The sequence below is a fragment of the Phyllobates terribilis genome, unplaced genomic scaffold, assembly GCF_046119375.1.
Source record: "Phyllobates terribilis strain yellow unplaced genomic scaffold, ASM4611937v1 Scaffold_170__1_contigs__length_4071412, whole genome shotgun sequence".
In the NCBI taxonomy this organism is placed as follows: Eukaryota; Metazoa; Chordata; class Amphibia; order Anura; family Dendrobatidae; genus Phyllobates; species Phyllobates terribilis.
In genome coordinates, this window is record NW_027362930.1 from 2,123,010 (window position 1) to 2,141,985 (window position 18,976).

General features: G+C 44.4%; 7 non-coding genes and 3 pseudogenes across 7 annotated transcripts; all 10 read left to right on the forward strand.

The window, feature by feature from the left end:
- Window positions 1–725: 725 nt before the first annotated feature.
- Window positions 726–916, forward strand: LOC141211326 (U2 spliceosomal RNA). Its single transcript, XR_012281304.1, has one exon. It is a non-coding gene; the product is annotated as a U2 spliceosomal RNA (small nuclear RNA).
- Window positions 917–7,071: 6,155 nt separating this feature from the next.
- On the forward strand, window positions 7,072–7,270 carry LOC141211757 (U2 spliceosomal RNA). The gene has a single exon (XR_012281686.1). It is a non-coding gene; the product is annotated as a U2 spliceosomal RNA (small nuclear RNA).
- A 1,115-nt stretch (window positions 7,271–8,385) lies between these two features.
- Window positions 8,386–8,576, forward strand: LOC141211327 (U2 spliceosomal RNA). The gene has a single exon (XR_012281305.1). It is a non-coding gene; the product is annotated as a U2 spliceosomal RNA (small nuclear RNA).
- Window positions 8,577–9,688: 1,112 nt separating this feature from the next.
- On the forward strand, window positions 9,689–9,798 carry LOC141211806 (U2 spliceosomal RNA; annotated as a pseudogene).
- A 265-nt stretch (window positions 9,799–10,063) lies between these two features.
- On the forward strand, window positions 10,064–10,263 carry LOC141211656 (U2 spliceosomal RNA). Its single transcript, XR_012281612.1, has one exon. It is a non-coding gene; the product is annotated as a U2 spliceosomal RNA (small nuclear RNA).
- Window positions 10,264–11,375: 1,112 nt separating this feature from the next.
- LOC141211328 (U2 spliceosomal RNA) lies at window positions 11,376–11,566 on the forward strand. Its single transcript, XR_012281306.1, has one exon. It is a non-coding gene; the product is annotated as a U2 spliceosomal RNA (small nuclear RNA).
- A 3,356-nt stretch (window positions 11,567–14,922) lies between these two features.
- On the forward strand, window positions 14,923–15,113 carry LOC141211329 (U2 spliceosomal RNA). Its single transcript, XR_012281307.1, has one exon. It is a non-coding gene; the product is annotated as a U2 spliceosomal RNA (small nuclear RNA).
- Window positions 15,114–16,228: 1,115 nt separating this feature from the next.
- Window positions 16,229–16,320, forward strand: LOC141211863 (U2 spliceosomal RNA; annotated as a pseudogene).
- A 794-nt stretch (window positions 16,321–17,114) lies between these two features.
- Window positions 17,115–17,290, forward strand: LOC141211754 (U2 spliceosomal RNA; annotated as a pseudogene).
- A 1,115-nt stretch (window positions 17,291–18,405) lies between these two features.
- LOC141211330 (U2 spliceosomal RNA) lies at window positions 18,406–18,596 on the forward strand. Its single transcript, XR_012281308.1, has one exon. It is a non-coding gene; the product is annotated as a U2 spliceosomal RNA (small nuclear RNA).
- Window positions 18,597–18,976: the final 380 nt, after the last annotated feature.

Here is an 18,976-nt window from a genome sequence, read left to right on the forward strand (position 1 = left end):
GCAGCCTTTTAAACTCACCTGAGCTAACAGGTATGTGCGCTGGTTACTCTGCTGCGCTTAAAATTTCTTTTTTGGTTTGCTACAATGCCTTTTCTGAAACGTTGTCTCCCTCTGCTGGAACACTGACTTCTTTCATTTAATGCCTGCAGACTATAAAAGAGAACCCAACCCAAAAAGTTTGGTTGATTAGTCTGTGGCATTCTGTTAAACTGTTGCTTATGGCGGTCTCTGTGAGCTTCTCAGCGACATTCAGCCAGCCAGGTATCCTGCCTGCAGTAGATGGAATGTGGCAATGGAACGCTGGCTGCGCGTGTCATAATAGGCTCTGAGCCTTTATATACCTGTGCACAGCAGCAGCCACCTTCAGTCTGCTGCTGGACAGCCAGCAGCAGCAGCAGCAGGAGAGGTATGTAATCAGGAGCCCTCCTGCTAAGGGTAGACAGCTGCTCGTTCCACCCCACCCCCCGCCTTAATTGGTTCTCCTCCCTTCCAACGGTGTTGAGGCGGGTGGGAACAGCAGGGGGTGAAGGTGCTGTGTTTAAAGAGGTGGAGTTATGCAGATCTAAAACGCGTGGATTGCAGCAGCAGCAAGCCGAAAAGTGCAGGCATGTAAGGGATCTAGAGGTTGACAACATGTCTTCTTAACGGGAGTCCAGGAGCTCATCTCCACAAATGGACTTTTCAGGATCCTTGGGTGGCTCCGTAGTTTGAAACCAATTCTGGTTATCGCTTCTCGGCCTTTTGGCTAAGATCAAGTGTAGTATCTGTTCTTATCAGTTTAATATCTGATACGTCCCCTATCTGGGGACCATATATTAAATGGATTTTTAGAACAGGGAGATGGAAAAAGAGCTTGCTCTGTCCACTCCACGCATTGACCTGGTATTGCAGTATCTCCAGGACCGGTGCACCCCTTCTTTAATGCAGTTTCTAAAATCAGAAAGAATTGAATTCAATGTTTTTTGTTCATTTTGCTTGTTTGTCGGATTTTGGGATGGACTCTTTGGCTTTGCTTTTCTTCTCCTCATTGGATTTTTCATGTTCAAAGTTGCAGAAGCCAGATTACAAGCTCATTTTGGTTCAACTTCAGCAACTGTGCATTGCATTGCCATGTAATGTGATGCAATGCTATCTTTCTAGCTCTCCCTTTTTACTTCCTTTTGGATAAACAGACATATTAGGCAAGCATTTTGGAGCTTTCACCTAAATAACTACAGGTGGTGAGATAAGCTGCACAATATAATTGACCTTTCAGTATATTGTTGCACACACACCATCTATTTAGCAAATGCCCTTGTTATCAACAGCAGCCTTTTAAACTCACCTGAGCTAACAGGTATGTGCGCTGGTTACTCTGCTGCGCTTAAAATTTCTTTTTTGGTTTGCTACAATGCCTTTTCTGAAACGTTGTCTCCCTCTGCTGGAACACTGACTTCTTTCATTTAATGCCTGCAGACTATAAAAGAGAACCCAACCCAAAAAGTTTGGTTGATTAGTCTGTGGCATTCTGTTAAACTGTTGCTTATGGCGGTCTCTGTGAGCTTCTCAGCGACATTCAGCCAGCCAGGTATCCTGCCTGCAGTAGATGGAATGTGGCAATGGAACGCTGGCTGCGCGTGTCATAATAGGCTCTGAGCCTTTATATACCTGTGCACAGCAGCAGCCACCTTCAGTCTGCTGCTGGACAGCCAGCAGCAGCAGCAGCAGGAGAGGTATGTAATCAGGAGCCCTCCTGCTAAGGGTAGACAGCTGCTCGTTCCACCCCACCCCCCGCCTTAATTGGTTCTCCTCCCTTCCAACGGTGTTGAGGCGGGTGGGAACAGCAGGGGGTGAAGGTGCTGTGTTTAAAGAGGTGGAGTTATGCAGATCTAAAACGCGTGGATTGCAGCAGCAGCAAGCCGAAAAGTGCAGGCATGTAAGGGATCTAGAGGTTGACAACATGTCTTCTTAACGGGAGTCCAGGAGCTCATCTCCACAAATGGACTTTTCAGGATCCTTGGGTGGCTCCGTAGTTTGAAACCAATTCTGGTTATCGCTTCTCGGCCTTTTGGCTGCGATCGTATGACGGTACCTTGATTGGTGCGAGTCTCCTGGAGGAATCCGGACCCTTTTGTGGAGGATTTTCTGCTTTTTCCTGTGGTATTCCATACCGACAGAATCCAAGATGTCTTTTGTGAAGAACACCATCCGTTTGTCCGTGGATCCATCTGACCAGAACAAGAACAACGTGGTTTTCATTGTCCAAGACATCGTTGAAGGCAAAGCTGGAGCAAGACGTTCTGAGATCTTCAGTGTCAACGAATTTTCACGTCAAGGTAATTATGACGTTACCTTTATGGACCAGGATGTTTGCCTTAATGTCTTTGAATGGCTCCGTGGTCACTCTAGTGACCCCTGCTTGGAAGGAGTTAGATGGGAACCTTTGTTTGGTCTGCAAGAAAAGGAGGTGACTGTGACTGTCTATAACCCTTTTACAGACCCTGAGCTGCTGGAGTGCTTCCTCTCTCGCTACTGTGAATATGTGCGGAAGGGAGTGAAGCAAGTCAATTGTCTAGGAATCTTTAACTGTCAGTATAAATTCCGTGTGAAATTGAAAAGGGATCCTGACAGTGTGGGGGGCTTTAGACACCCTCCATCAAATTTTTCTGTTGCAGGCCATAGAGGTTTCCTCTTTTACCCAGGCCAGCCCATGTTTTGCCGTAGATGCTTTTCTTTCGGACATACCATGGTAACATGCCTTAAAGGGCAGTGTTGCCGAAATTGCAGAAAGGAGGGGCATATGGCCAACCAGTGTCCAGAGGCCAAGTCCTGTGATGTCTGTGGGAGTAGTGATCACATGTATAAGGACTGTCCTATGAGTGCACCTAGACGTTCTGATAAAGAACAGAAGGAGGAGGAGCTGGAGAGGAGGCAGATGGCAAGCGCACTGAAAGTGCTGGAAAGATTGGAGAGGGAGGAGAGAGAGGGAAGGAGGCGGGAAACTGGTAGAGCCTCTCCCTCTACGGCGCCAGAGGAGGTGTCCCTGAGACCATGTTCTTCTTCTGCTGAAGAAATGAGGAAGAAGCGGAGGGAAGAAAAGGAGTTCTGGAGGGAAGTGGCAAAGGTGGAGAAAAAGGCAGTGTCTGCGAGAATATCTAGGAAAGTGGTGGAAGCAGAGCTGCCTGAGATGATGACTTTTGGAGAGGCAATGGACGCAACAGGATGTGAAGTGCAAATCTCGGAACCCGACAGTCCTGAACACCCTTCGGGTCCTGAAAACATTGAAGATTTTTCTTCGGAGGATGATAGGGGTGCAAAGAAGAGTCGTAGGGAGGATGGTGGGGGCAGTGATGATGCAGATTTTAGTGAGCCTCAGAGGAAGATCAGAACTGCCAGAATGAGGAGTGTGGCTGGTGAAGCCAGCGGGTCGGAAACCAGCTGTTCTGTTCTGATGGCGGAGGAGGATAGTGGTGGTGCTGGATAGTGTCACCATATAATATTGTAAATGTTTTTTCTTTTTGTCCTCTTGTGAGCTTTGGTTTAGGCCAAAGGCTATTTCTTTGTGTAATTGGTGAAGGAGTAGAAGTATTATGGGATTTACCATAGTGTCCCAAAACGTAAGAGTGTTTAAAAGTAAAGTAAGAAGAGCTACTATTTTTGAGTTTTTAGCTATGCAAAATGCATCTATTTTTTGTTTACAAGAATGTGGGGTAGTGGATGGTGTGAAAGGGGATGAATGGTCTTATGGAGCGTCTGTGTGGTCGGGGAGTGCATGTAATAAGAATGATGGTGTGGGTATTTTGGTTAAAGGAAGGGAGGTTGTTTTGAGTGATTATTTGGTTATTGAGGTGGGGAGATGTATCCTTGCTAATTTTGTATACAAGAATGTAAAGTTTTGTGTTATTAATGTTTATGCGCCAGTTGAAAAAAATGAGCGCAAAAATTTATTTGAAAAAATTAAGCTTTTTGTTCCAGGAAGAATACCTGTGGTAATTGTGGGTGATATGAACTGTGATGTGGGGAGAGTGAATGTGGATGTGTCTGGGAAAGCATTATTGGAGTTAGTGAATGATTTTGGGTTGTGTGATATGCAGCGCGTGTGTAACATGAATCCTTTGTTGAACACTTTCTTTTCTGAGAGTGGTAGGGTACAATCCAGATTGGATTATTGTTTTATTTCTAAAAATATGGTTTCTGTTAATTATAGGCAGGAAAACGTTCTTTTTTCAGATCATGTGTGTATGTTGTGTGAGTTGGATATAAAAGTTGATGGAGTGTTTGGGAGAGGATTGTGGAAGTTAAATGTTAAACTGTTAGAGAATGAAGATGTGAGAAAGGAGTATGAAAGGCGGTATGAAGAATGGTGTAAGCATAAAAATGAGTTTGGGAATGTTTGTGAGTGGTGGGACTGGGTGAAGAAACAAACAAAAATGTTCTTTAAAAATTTAGGATACAAGTATGCAGCAATTAAAAGAGAGAGTTTTGTTAAACTGAACGCGCGGTTGAGCGTTTTGCATAAGTTAAGGGAAGGAGGAGTTGAGGTGGAGGAGGATATTTTAGAGGTAAAAAAGGAGATTAGTGAGTTTTTGTTGGAGAGAGGGAGAAGCATAGTGTTTAGGGCAAAGATTGATAAGATGGAGCAGGATGAGAAATGTTCTCGGTTTTTCTTTAAAAAAGTTTTTGGAAAGAAACAGAGTATGAGCGTGGTGTATGGAGCAGATGGAAGTGAGGTGAGTGGAGAGGATATGTGTGAAGAGGTGGCTAAGTTTTATGAGGATCTGTATGCAGTGAAACAGAGGGATGAATGTTTGGAGAATGATGTTTTGAGTGTGTTAGAGAGTAAGTTGAGTGAAGCAGAAAGAGAGAGAGTGATGGGTGAGGTGACTGGTGATGAGGTATGGAAGGTTATGTGTAGTATGGCTTTGAATAAGACGCCGGGGGAGGATGGCCTCCCAGTAGAATTTTATCGTGTGATGTGGGGTGTGATTGGTAAGGACTTTGTGGATGTATGTAAGTATATGTGGGGAAACATGGAGGTGGCTGAGAGTATGCGTGCAGGTATGGTTGTGTTAATTCCTAAGAAAGGGGATTTGAAAAGTCTGAGGAATTGGAGGCCAATAACGTTACTTAATTGTGATTATAAAATCTATGCAAAACTTATGGCTAATAGGATGCGTGATGTGATAGAGAGTGTGATTGGGGATGAGCAGTGTTGTGCGGTACCTGGGAGGCGGATTCATGAGTGTGTGTGTATGTTAAGAGATTGTCTATGGGATTGCATGGGTCGTAAGAAGAGTGTATTTTTGTTAAGTTTGGATTTTGAAAAGGCTTATGATAGGTTGTCGCATGGTTTTTTGTTCAGAGTGTTGTTAAAAATGGGTTTTCCGGCTGATTTTGTTGGGCGAGTGAGAAGTTTGTATGCGGGTGTTTATAGCTGTGTTTTAATGAATGGGTATGTGGGTAGGAAAGTGAATGTGTTTTCGGGTGTGCGACAGGGGTGTCCTTTGTCCCCTGTAGCATTTATTTGTGCAATTGAGCCATTGTTGTGTATGCTGAGGAAAGATAAGGTAATTCGTGGTGTGCAAGTGCCGGGAGGTGGAGGAAAAGAATGGAAGGTGAGTGGTTATATGGATGACGTGTGTGTATTATGTGATTCTGAATGTTCGGTGAGGCGGGTGAAGTTGTTAGTGTCTATTTTTTGTGGTGCATCTGCGTTTAAAGTGAATTGGGAAAAGAGTGAGTGTAAGGGTTTTGGAGGCGGAAGTTTAAGTAGGGATGTAGGTGTGAATGTAGTGAATGGACCTATTAAAGTTTTGGGTGTGAAGTTTTCAGAGAGTTTGGATGGGAAAGAAAGTTGGGATGATGCGAAAGGAAAAGTTGAGCAGAAGTTGAATTTTTGGAAATTGAGGAGTTTATCCTTTTTTGGGAAGATTTTAATTGTTAAGAGTGTGGTGTTGCCAATATTTTTATATATTGCGGTAGTATTTCCACCAGGATATATGTGTATGAGAAGCTTGAATAGAATTTTATTTGTTTTTTTGTGGAACTCGAAAATGGAGAGAGCTAGGAGAGAAATTTTGGTTAAAAGAGTGGAAAAAGGTGGTTTGGGTTTTCCGAATTTGGACGTGTTTTTTGGTGTGCATATCGTTGTGTTTGTTTTGAAAGTGATTAGGGCGGATGGAAAGTTTTCATCTATGTGTAGGTATTTATTTGGAGCGTATTTGTTTCGTTTAAAGTGGCAAGAAAGGGATTTGCGATGTCCGATTGCTTTTGAGGTGCCTGTATGGTATGTGTGGGTTTATAAGTTTTCGGTGAGGTATGAACTGTGTGATGCAGATGTGAGATTGCTGGAGAATAAGAAGGCTGTGTATAGGATGATTGAATGTAGAGAGGTAGAATGTGGAATAAATATGGTTAGGGGTGGTGATGTGCAGAAGGTTTGGAAGAAAGTGCGGATGAGTGGTATGACCAACAAACAGAGTGAAGTTGTGTGGCAGTCTTTACATGGAGTATTACCTGTGAGAGAGTTTCAGAGGAATAGAGGTTTGGTGAGGAGTGAAATGTGTCCAAGAAATGGCTGTGGTGGAAGGGAAAGTGTGTTGCATGTTTTTTGGAATTGCCAGTATGCTAGAGATGTGATTGGGAGAATGGGGCCTTTGTGTAAAGAATTGTGTGGTGTGAATTTGTTGTCTTTTGAGTTGTTTATGTTTGGTTTGGGAATATGTGATGGGACGAAGGAAAGAGTCTTGTGGTTGATGCTTGCATGTATAAAGGAAGTGTTATGGGATGTGAGGAATGTGTATGTGTTTAAAAGGAAGGAAATTGCTGTAAAGGATAGTGTGAAGGTGATTTTGGGGAAGATGTATGTGTGTTTCCTATGGGACAAAAAGAGGAGAGGGGAAGTGGATGCGGAGGGAATATGGAAAGTTAAAAAGTGGAGATATATTGTTAGTACCTCTTGATTTTTGTTATTGTTGTTTTGAAATATGAAATAAATATTTCCGATGATGATGGGGACAGCAAATTGCGTATTGGATTTGACGCAGCTGTTTTGATGGAATTTTCCTTTGTCTGGTTTCCATAGACTGTGGAATTTCCTCGTCTGAGGAGAAAAAAAAAAAAAAAAAAAAAAAAAAAATCTGTTCTTATCAGTTTAATATCTGATACGTCCCCTATCTGGGGACCATATATTAAATGGATTTTTAGAACAGGGAGATGGAAAAAGAGCTTGCTCTGTCCACTCCACGCATTGACCTGGTATTGCAGTATCTCCAGGACCGGTGCACCCCTTCTTTAATGCAGTTTCTAAAATCAGAAAGAATTGAATTCAATGTTTTTTGTTCATTTTGCTTGTTTGTCGGATTTTGGGATGGACTCTTTGGCTTTGCTTTTCTTCTCCTCATTGGATTTTTCATGTTCAAAGTTGCAGAAGCCAGATTACAAGCTCATTTTGGTTCAACTTCAGCAACTGTGCATTGCATTGCCATGTAATGTGATGCAATGCTATCTTTCTAGCTCTCCCTTTTTACTTCCTTTTGGATAAACAGACATATTAGGCAAGCATTTTGGAGCTTTCACCTAAATAACTACAGGTGGTGAGATAAGCTGCACAATATAATTGACCTTTCAGTATATTGTTGCACACACACCATCTATTTAGCAAATGCCCTTGTTATCAACAGCAGCCTTTTAAACTCACCTGAGCTAACAGGTATGTGCGCTGGTTACTCTGCTGCGCTTAAAATTTCTTTTTTGGTTTGCTACAATGCCTTTTCTGAAACGTTGTCTCCCTCTGCTGGAACACTGACTTCTTTCATTTAATGCCTGCAGACTATAAAAGAGAACCCAACCCAAAAAGTTTGGTTGATTAGTCTGTGGCATTCTGTTAAACTGTTGCTTATGGCGGTCTCTGTGAGCTTCTCAGCGACATTCAGCCAGCCAGGTATCCTGCCTGCAGTAGATGGAATGTGGCAATGGAACGCTGGCTGCGCGTGTCATAATAGGCTCTGAGCCTTTATATACCTGTGCACAGCAGCAGCCACCTTCAGTCTGCTGCTGGACAGCCAGCAGCAGCAGCAGCAGGAGAGGTATGTAATCAGGAGCCCTCCTGCTAAGGGTAGACAGCTGCTCGTTCCACCCCACCCCCCGCCTTAATTGGTTCTCCTCCCTTCCAACGGTGTTGAGGCGGGTGGGAACAGCAGGGGGTGAAGGTGCTGTGTTTAAAGAGGTGGAGTTATGCAGATCTAAAACGCGTGGATTGCAGCAGCAGCAAGCCGAAAAGTGCAGGCATGTAAGGGATCTAGAGGTTGACAACATGTCTTCTTAACGGGAGTCCAGGAGCTCATCTCCACAAATGGACTTTTCAGGATCCTTGGGTGGCTCCGTAGTTTGAAACCAATTCTGGTTATCGCTTCTCGGCCTTTTGGCTAAGATCAAGTGTAGTATCTGTTCTTATCAGTTTAATATCTGATACGTCCCCTATCTGGGGACCATATATTAAATGGATTTTTAGAACAGGGAGATGGAAAAAGAGCTTGCTCTGTCCACTCCACGCATTGACCTGGTATTGCAGTATCTCCAGGACCGGTGCACCCCTTCTTTAATGCAGTTTCTAAAATCAGAAAGAATTGAATTCAATGTTTTTTGTTCATTTTGCTTGTTTGTCGGATTTTGGGATGGACTCTTTGGCTTTGCTTTTCTTCTCCTCATTGGATTTTTCATGTTCAAAGTTGCAGAAGCCAGATTACAAGCTCATTTTGGTTCAACTTCAGCAACTGTGCATTGCATTGCCATGTAATGTGATGCAATGCTATCTTTCTAGCTCTCCCTTTTTACTTCCTTTTGGATAAACAGACATATTAGGCAAGCATTTTGGAGCTTTCACCTAAATAACTACAGGTGGTGAGATAAGCTGCACAATATAATTGACCTTTCAGTATATTGTTGCACACACACCATCTATTTAGCAAATGCCCTTGTTATCAACAGCAGCCTTTTAAACTCACCTGAGCTAACAGGTATGTGCGCTGGTTACTCTGCTGCGCTTAAAATTTCTTTTTTGGTTTGCTACAATGCCTTTTCTGAAACGTTGTCTCCCTCTGCTGGAACACTGACTTCTTTCATTTAATGCCTGCAGACTATAAAAGAGAACCCAACCCAAAAAGTTTGGTTGATTAGTCTGTGGCATTCTGTTAAACTGTTGCTTATGGCGGTCTCTGTGAGCTTCTCAGCGACATTCAGCCAGCCAGGTATAATGCCTGCAGTAGATGGAATGTGGCAATGGAACGCTGGCTGCGCGTGTCATAATAGGCTCTGAGCCTTTATATACCTGTGCACAGCAGCAGCCACCTTCAGTCTGCTGCTGGACAGCCAGCAGCAGCAGCAGGAGAGGTATGTAATCAGGAGCCCTCCTGCTAAGGGTAGACAGCTGCTCGTTCCACCCCACCCCCCGCCTTAATTGGTTCTCCTCCCTTCCAACGGTGTTGAGGCGGGTGGGAACAGCAGGGGGTGAAGGTGCTGTGTTTAAAGAGGTGGAGTTATGCAGATCTAAAACGCGTGGATTGCAGCAGCAGCAAGCCGAAAAGTGCAGGCATGTAAGGGATCTAGAGGTTGACAACATGTCTTCTTAACGGGAGTCCAGGAGCTCATCTCCACAAATGGACTTTTCAGGATCCTTGGGTGGCTCCGTAGTTTGAAACCAATTCTGGTTATCGCTTCTCGGCCTTTTGGCTAAGATCAAGTGTAGTATCTGTTCTTATCTGCTCAGAGACTATTCCATCATGGACGGTCCGGAGGACGAGGACGAGGACTAAACCCCTCCTCCCCCTCTCCCCTTATGTGTCTTGTCTTTCAATAAAGCTTCGGGCCTGTGATTTTCCCCTCCCCATCCCCTTTTTCCCAATCCCCATCCCTTATCACGGTTCGTCGTACTGTATTGATTGACATGCTTTTTCTTTCAGATTGAGTGTTTTGTGTAGCATAGGGGTGTGATGTGTCTAGTTAGTGCGTCGTATCCTCATGCTATGTAAATATGATGTAGAATTCTGTGTGTACTGGGCTGCGGCACTGTACACTGTCTGTTAACTTATTTTTTGTGCTAATAAAAGATATATTCAATCAAAAAAAAAAAAATCTGTTCTTATCAGTTTAATATCTGATACGTCCCCTATCTGGGGACCATATATTAAATGGATTTTTAGAACAGGGAGATGGAAAAAGAGCTTGCTCTGTCCACTCCACGCATTGACCTGGTATTGCAGTATCTCCAGGACCGGTGCACCCCTTCTTTAATGCAGTTTCTAAAATCAGAAAGAATTGAATTCAATGTTTTTTGTTCATTTTGCTTGTTTGTCGGATTTTGGGATGGACTCTTTGGCTTTGCTTTTCTTCTCCTCATTGGATTTTTCATGTTCAAAGTTGCAGAAGCCAGATTACAAGCTCATTTTGGTTCAACTTCAGCAACTGTGCATTGCATTGCCATGTAATGTGATGCAATGCTATCTTTCTAGCTCTCCCTTTTTACTTCCTTTTGGATAAACAGACATATTAGGCAAGCATTTTGGAGCTTTCACCTAAATAACTACAGGTGGTGAGATAAGCTGCACAATATAATTGACCTTTCAGTATATTGTTGCACACACACCATCTATTTAGCAAATGCCCTTGTTATCAACAGCAGCCTTTTAAACTCACCTGAGCTAACAGGTATGTGCGCTGGTTACTCTGCTGCGCTTAAAATTTCTTTTTTGGTTTGCTACAATGCCTTTTCTGAAACGTTGTCTCCCTCTGCTGGAACACTGACTTCTTTCATTTAATGCCTGCAGACTATAAAAGAGAACCCAACCCAAAAAGTTTGGTTGATTAGTCTGTGGCATTCTGTTAAACTGTTGCTTATGGCGGTCTCTGTGAGCTTCTCAGCGACATTCAGCCAGCCAGGTATCCTGCCTGCAGTAGATGGAATGTGGCAATGGAACGCTGGCTGCGCGTGTCATAATAGGCTCTGAGCCTTTATATACCTGTGCACAGCAGCAGCCACCTTCAGTCTGCTGCTGGACAGCCAGCAGCAGCAGCAGGAGAGGTATGTAATCAGGAGCCCTCCTGCTAAGGGTAGACAGCTGCTCGTTCCACCCCACCCCCCGCCTTAATTGGTTCTCCTCCCTTCCAACGGTGTTGAGGCGGGTGGGAACAGCAGGGGGTGAAGGTGCTGTGTTTAAAGAGGTGGAGTTATGCAGATCTAAAACGCGTGGATTGCAGCAGCAGCAAGCCGAAAAGTGCAGGCATGTAAGGGATCTAGAGGTTGACAACATGTCTTCTTAACGGGAGTCCAGGAGCTCATCTCCACAAATGGACTTTTCAGGATCCTTGGGTGGCTCCGTAGTTTGAAACCAATTCTGGTTATCGCTTCTCGGCCTTTTGGCTAAGATCAAGTGTAGTATCTGTTCTTATCAGTTTAATATCTGATACGTCCCCTATCTGGGGACCATATATTAAATGGATTTTTAGAACAGGGAGATGGAAAAAGAGCTTGCTCTGTCCACTCCACGCATTGACCTGGTATTGCAGTATCTCCAGGACCGGTGCACCCCTTCTTTAATGCAGTTTCTAAAATCAGAAAGAATTGAATTCAATGTTTTTTGTTCATTTTGCTTGTTTGTCGGATTTTGGGATGGACTCTTTGGCTTTGCTTTTCTTCTCCTCATTGGATTTTTCATGTTCAAAGTTGCAGAAGCCAGATTACAAGCTCATTTTGGTTCAACTTCAGCAACTGTGCATTGCATTGCCATGTAATGTGATGCAATGCTATCTTTCTAGCTCTCCCTTTTTACTTCCTTTTGGATAAACAGACATATTAGGCAAGCATTTTGGAGCTTTCACCTAAATAACTACAGGTGGTGAGATAAGCTGCACAATATAATTGACCTTTCAGTATATTGCTATATTGCTAATGTTAAGAATGCTTATTCATCGGCTGCATTACCCCCCCTGGGGAAATCTGACCACAACCTCATACTATTGTCTCCTGCTTACCAACCAGACGTCCGCAAACAACCAGTGACAATTAAAAAGATAAGGAAGTGGTGTCCAGCAGCAGAGGAGGCGTTACAAGACTGCTTTGATTGTACAGACTGGGAGGTGTTGTGTACCATGAAAGAGAATTGTGATGTTAATGAGATTACTGGCAGAGTTACTGATTACATCAACTTCTGTATGGACATTGTAGTACCTGTTCAAGAGATTCGGTGTTATGCAAACAATAAGCCATGGATTACAAAAGAGTTGAAACATTTACTAAACATGAAAAAACTGGCTTTTAAAAGGAAGGACAAGGAGGCATTGAAAATTATACAGCGAGACCTAAAGGGGAAAATTAAGATTGCCCGTGAGGCATTCAGAGTTAAATTAGAAAATCAATTTGCACGAAAAAGCTCCAGAGAGGTGTGGGCTGGAATGAAGCTAGTGACTGGGTTTAAGGCAAGGTCGGAGCAGGTGGGTGGTGGACTTAGAATGGCTAATGAAATGAATGAGTTCTTCAATAGATTCAGCAATAAAGGTGCGGTAGCAGCAGGGAAGGGGGAGGAGGCCGGGGAACAACTAGCTAAATTAACAGGGGGTGAAATAGATCATTTCTCGGTCTCCAAAAATGACGTGAGGGACCAGTTTAGTAAGCTGGCCATTGGCAAAGCAGCAGGGCCTGACGGTCTCAGTCCACGTGTCCTCAGAGTGTGTGCAAATGAGTTGTGTACTGTCTTCCAGCATCTCTTTAACCAGAGCTTACAATCAAAGAGAGTACCAGTGCTATGGAAGACTTCCTGCCTGGTGCCGGTTCCCAAGACTACCTTCCCGACTTCCCCGGGGGACTATAGACCGGTGGCCTTAACATCGCATGCGATGAAGTCCTTGGAGAGAATAGTACTTGCTCACTTGTGTCCGAGGGTGATGGCGCATACTGATGATCTTCAGTTTGCGTACCGGCAGGGACTGGGGGTGGACGATGCTGTAGCGTCTCTGCTACAAACAGTACATTCCTTTTTGGACAATGATGGAACCACAGTGCGTGCTTTGTTCTTTGATTTCTCTAGTGCGTTCAACACATTACAGCCACTCTTACTGCGTGGAAAGTTGATTAAAATGGCGGTGGATGAGGGACTTGTGAATTGGATAATTGACTACCTGTCGGATAGGCCACAGTTTGTTAGGTGGGGGACGGCTACATCAGATAGTGTACTGAGCAGTGTCGGAGCCCCGCAGGGAACAGTGCTGTCGCCATTCCTCTTTACATTGTACACAGCTGACTTTCAGTATAAATCAGACCGTTGTTACCTCCAGAAGTACTCGGATGACTCTGTGATAGTTGGCGGTATTGGGAAGGACCAGGATGAAGAGGAATATAGAAGGGTGGTTGCGGACTTTGTAGTATGGTGCCAGGCTAACCATCTAGAACTAAATGTTAAGAAAACCAGGGAGTTGGTGATGAGCTATGGAAGGTGCAAGAAGGTATGCCTACCTGTTACCATTGACGGTCAGGATGTGGAGATGGTGGACAGTTTCAAATATTTGGGGGTTTACCTGGATAGCAAGCTAGACTGGAAGTGCCACGTGGAGAAGGTCTACAAGAAGGGGATGAGTAGATTGTACTTCCTAAGGAAGTTAAGGTCTTTTAATGTGTGTGGCAAAATGCTTGAGGTGTTCTACCAATCCATTGTGGCTAGTGCCACCTTTGCGGCAATAATTTGCTGGGGTAACAGTGTGCGTGTTGCTGACGCCAACAAGCTCAACAAACTTATAAAGAAGGCTAGCGCGACGGTGGGCCTACAGCTTGGGACTTTTGAAGAGGTGGTAGAGGAAAGGATTAAGAAGAAGTGCAGAGCTATAATGGGCAACAACACACACCCGCTTTATGAACTGTTTGCGAAACAGAAGAGCACATTCAGCAATCGCCTAATACAACTAAGGTGTAAAAAGGAAAAATACAGGAGATCGTTTGTTCCAACAGTTATGGGGGTGTTTAACAAATGTCTGAAAAGCAATGTCTAAAGTATTCCAAATGTTATGTTATCATATGTGTCATGTTCGAGATCTGTGTTCTGCTGCTGTGATACCGCAATTTCCTACGGGATAAATAAAGTATATCTTATCTTATCTTATCTTATCTTATCTTATCTTATCTTATATTGTTGCACACACACCATCTATTTAGCAAATGCCCTTGTTATCAACAGCAGCCTTTTAAACTCACCTGAGCTAACAGGTATGTGCGCTGGTTACTCTGCTGCGCTTAAAATTTCTTTTTTGGTTTGCTACAATGCCTTTTCTGAAACGTTGTCTCCCTCTGCTGGAACACTGACTTCTTTCATTTAATGCCTGCAGACTATAAAAGAGAACCCAACCCAAAAAGTTTGGTTGATTAGTCTGTGGCATTCTGTTAAACTGTTGCTTATGGCGGTCTCTGTGAGCTTCTCAGCGACATTCAGCCAGCCAGGTATCCTGCCTGCAGTAGATGGAATGTGGCAATGGAACGCTGGCTGCGCGTGTCATAATAGGCTCTGAGCCTTTATATACCTGTGCACAGCAGCAGCCACCTTCAGTCTGCTGCTGGACAGCCAGCAGCAGCAGCAGCAGGAGAGGTATGTAATCAGGAGCCCTCCTGCTAAGGGTAGACAGCTGCTCGTTCCACCCCACCCCCCGCCTTAATTGGTTCTCCTCCCTTCCAACGGTGTTGAGGCGGGTGGGAACAGCAGGGGGTGAAGGTGCTGTGTTTAAAGAGGTGGAGTTATGCAGATCTAAAACGCGTGGATTGCAGCAGCAGCAAGCCGAAAAGTGCAGGCATGTAAGGGATCTAGAGGTTGACAACATGTCTTCTTAACGGGAGTCCAGGAGCTCATCTCCACAAATGGACTTTTCAGGATCCTTGGGTGGCTCCGTAGTTTGAAACCAATTCTGGTTATCGCTTCTCGGCCTTTTGGCTAAGATCAAGTGTAGTATCTGTTCTTATCAGTTTAATATCTGATACGTCCCCTATCTGGGGACCATATATTAAATGGATTTTTAGAACAGGGAGATGGAAAAAGAGCTTGCTCTGTCCACTCCACGCATTGACCTGGTATTGCAGTATCTCCAGGACCGGTGCACCCCTTCTTTAATGCAGTTTCTAAAATCAGAAAGAATTGAATTCAATGTTTTTTGTTCATTTTGCTTGTTTGTCGGATTTTGGGATGGACTCTTTGGCTTTGCTTTTCTTCTCCTCATTGGATTTTTCATGTTCAAAGTTGCAGAAGCCAGATTACAAGCTCATTTTGGTTCAACTTCAGCAACTGTGCATTGCATTGCCATGTAATGTGATGCAATGCTATCTTTCTAGCTCTCCCTTTTTACTTCCTTTTGGATAAACAGACATATTAGGCAAGCATTTTGGAGCTTTCACCTAAATAACTACAGGTGGTGAGATAAGCTGCACAATATAATTGACCTTTCAGTATATTGTTGCACACACACCATCTATTTAGCAAATGCCCTTGTTATCAACAGCAGCCTTTTAAACTCACCTGAGCTAACAGGTATGTGCGCTGGTTACTCTGCTGCGCTTAAAATTTCTTTTTTGGTTTGCTACAATGCCTTTTCTGAAACGTTGTCTCCTTCTGCTGGAACACTGACTTCTTTCATTTAATGCCTGCAGACTATAAAAGAGAACCCAACCCAAAAAGTTTGGTTGATTAGTCTGTGGCATTCTGTTAAACTGCTGCTTATGGCGGTCTCTGTGAGCTTCTCAGCGACATTCAGCCAGCCAGGTATCCTGCCTGCAGTAGATGGAATGTGGCAATGGAACGCTGGCTGCGCGTGTCATAATAGGCTCTGAGCCTTTATATACCTGTGCACAGCAGCAGCCACCTTCAGTCTGCTGCTGGACAGCCAGCAGCAGCAGCAGCAGGAGAGGTATGTAATCAGGAGCCCTCCTGCTAAGGGTAGACAGCTGCTCGTTCCACCCCACCCCCCGCCTTAATTGGTTCTCCTCCCTTCCAACGGTGTTGAGGCGGGTGGGAACAGCAGGGGGTGAAGGTGCTGTGTTTAAAGAGGTGGAGTTATGCAGATCTAAAACGCGTGGATTGCAGCAGCAGCAAGCCGAAAAGTGCAGGCATGTAAGGGATCTAGAGGTTGACAACATGTCTTCTTAACGGGAGTCCAGGAGCTCATCTCCACAAATGGACTTTTCAGGATCCTTGGGTGGCTCCGTAGTTTGAAACCAATTCTGGTTATCGCTTCTCGGCCTTTTGGCTAAGATCAAGTGTAGTATCTTTCGAAAAGGCGGTTTTGGATGTTGGCCGCCCTAGTAGATTGATACATTATGCACACTGGGGTTTAGGCGCTTGTTAGTACGCCAGTTGGCTAATATAGTCATCTGGTGGAAAGCATGGCCCCCCAGGATCGACGCCATTGGGCCGGGGAAGATCGAAAGCCCGAAGTGTGAAGTGCCCCAGGAGTGGTGACCCTGGGGTGCCTTAACTCACTGGGATTGGGAACCCCACTTGAGTTTATGGCACATTTGCACAAGCACTTCAAATTTTCTTTCTTCGCACACACCCTTATTCCGGGCCTTCTGGCCTTAGGATGGGGAATTTTTCAATTCCCGGTCGAAGGTCCGGGCAGTATTATACTGTGAAACCTTCACTATTTATTTAATTTCTTTGTCACTGTGTGTCCACTTATTCACGTGTGTCACGTCCTACTAGGATTTTGTCGGGATGCGGTTCCCTTACGGGTTCCTCTCTTGGCAGGTCTAGGGGGGGAGTGTGTGGCCATCAGGTTCCGCTCCCCCCTGAACCCCCCTGGCTCTCCTCTTTCGGGAGGAGAGCGTTGTTGGCTCCCCTCTTCCGGGAGGGGAGCACAGTCTTTGGCTCCCAGTGCCTTGCTCGGGTGAGAACTCGGGCAGGTGCTGGGGGTAAGATTGGGTCGCCTCTGGCTTCGGCTGGAGGTGGCTTTTTGTCCCTGTTCCTCGCTGTGGCCTTTTGGCTCGGAGGGACGGGGAATGGTTTGGGGGACCCTTCTCCTTTTGGAGAGGGTTTCAAGAAGACCAGCATCCTAGTGCACTTTTTTTGTGGCACTTGTCACTTTTTTAAGCGCACTCGGGTTTTGTACACGAATTCGGGCTTTCAAAAAAAAAAAATCTGTTCTTATCAGTTTAATATCTGATACGTCCCCTATCTGGGGACCATATATTAAATGGATTTTTAGAACAGGGAGATGGAAAAAGAGCTTGCTCTGTCCACTCCACGCATTGACCTGGTATTGCAGTATCTCCAGGACCGGTGCACCCCTTCTTTAATGCAGTTTCTAAAATCAGAAAGAATTGAATTCAATGTTTTTTGTTCATTTTGCTTGTTTGTCGGATTTTGGGATGGACTCTTTGGCTTTGCTTTTCTTCTCCTCATTGGATTTTTCATGTTCAAAGTTGCAGAAGCCAGATTACAAGCTCATTTTGGTTCAACTTCAGCAACTGTGCATTGCATTGCCATGTAATGTGATGCAATGCTATCTTTCTAGCTCTCCCTTTTTACTTCCTTTTGGATAAACAGACATATTAGGCAAGCATTTTGGAGCTTTCACCTAAATAACTACAGGTGGTGAGATAAGCTGCACAATATAATTGACCTTTCAGTATATTGTTGCACACACACCATCTATTTAGCAAATGCCCTTGTTATCAACAGCAGCCTTTTAAACTCACCTGAGCTAACAGGTATGTGCGCTGGTTACTCTGCTGCGCTTAAAATTTCTTTTTTGGTTTGCTACAATGCCTTTTCTGAAACGTTGTCTCCCTCTGCTGGAAAACTGACTTCTTTCATTTAATGCCTGCAGACTATAAAAGAGAACCCAACCCAAAAAGTCTGGTTGATTAGTCTGTGGCATTCTGTTAAACTGTTGCTTATGGCGGTCTCTGTGAGCTTCTCAGCGACATTCAGCCAGCCAGGTATCCTGCCTGCAGTAGATGGAATGTGGCAATGGAACGCTGGCTGCGCGTGTCATAATAGGCTCTGAGCCTTTATATACCTGTGCACAGCAGCAGCCACCTTCAGTCTGCTGCTGGACAGCCAGCAGCAGCAGCAGCAGGAGAGGTATGTAATCAGGAGCCCTCCTGCTAAGGGTAGACAGCTGCTCGTTCCACCCCACCCCCCGCCTTAATTGGTTCTCCTCCCTTCCAACGGTGTTGAGGCAGGTGGGAACAGCAGGGGGTGAAGGTGCTGTGTTTAAAGAGGTGGAGTTATGCAGATCTAAAACGCGTGGATTGCAGCAGCAGCAAGCCGAAAAGTGCAGGCATGTAAGGGATCTAGAGGTTGACAACATGTCTTCTTAATGGGAGTCCAGGAGCTCATCTCCACAAATGGACTTTTCAGGATCCTTGGGTGGCTCCGTAGTTTGAAACCAATTCTGGTTATCGCTTCTCGGCCTTTTGGCTAAGATCAAGTGTAGTATCTGTTCTTATCAGTTTAATATCTGATACGTCCCCTATCTGGGGACCATATATTAAATGGATTTTTAGAACAGGGAGATGGAAAAAGAGCTTGCTCTGTCCACTCCACGCATTGACCTGGTATTGCAGTATCTCCAGGACCGGTGCACCCCTTCTTTAATGCAGTTTCTAAAATCAGAAAGAATTGAATTCAATGTTTTTTGTTCATTTTGCTTGTTTGTCGGATTTTGGGATGGACTCTTTAGCTTTGCTTTTCTTCTCCTCATTGGATTTTTCATGTTCAAAGTTGCAGAAGCCAGATTACAAGCTAATTTTGGTTCAACTTCAGCAACTGTGCATTGCATTGCCATGTAATGTGATGCAATGCTATCTTTCTAGCTCTCCCTTTTTACTTCCTTTTGGATAAACAGACATATTAGGCAAGCATTTTGGAGCTTTCACCTAAATAACTACAGGTGGTGAGATAAGCTGCAAAATATAATTGACCTTTCAGTATATTGTTGCACACACACCATCTATTTAGCAAATGCCCTT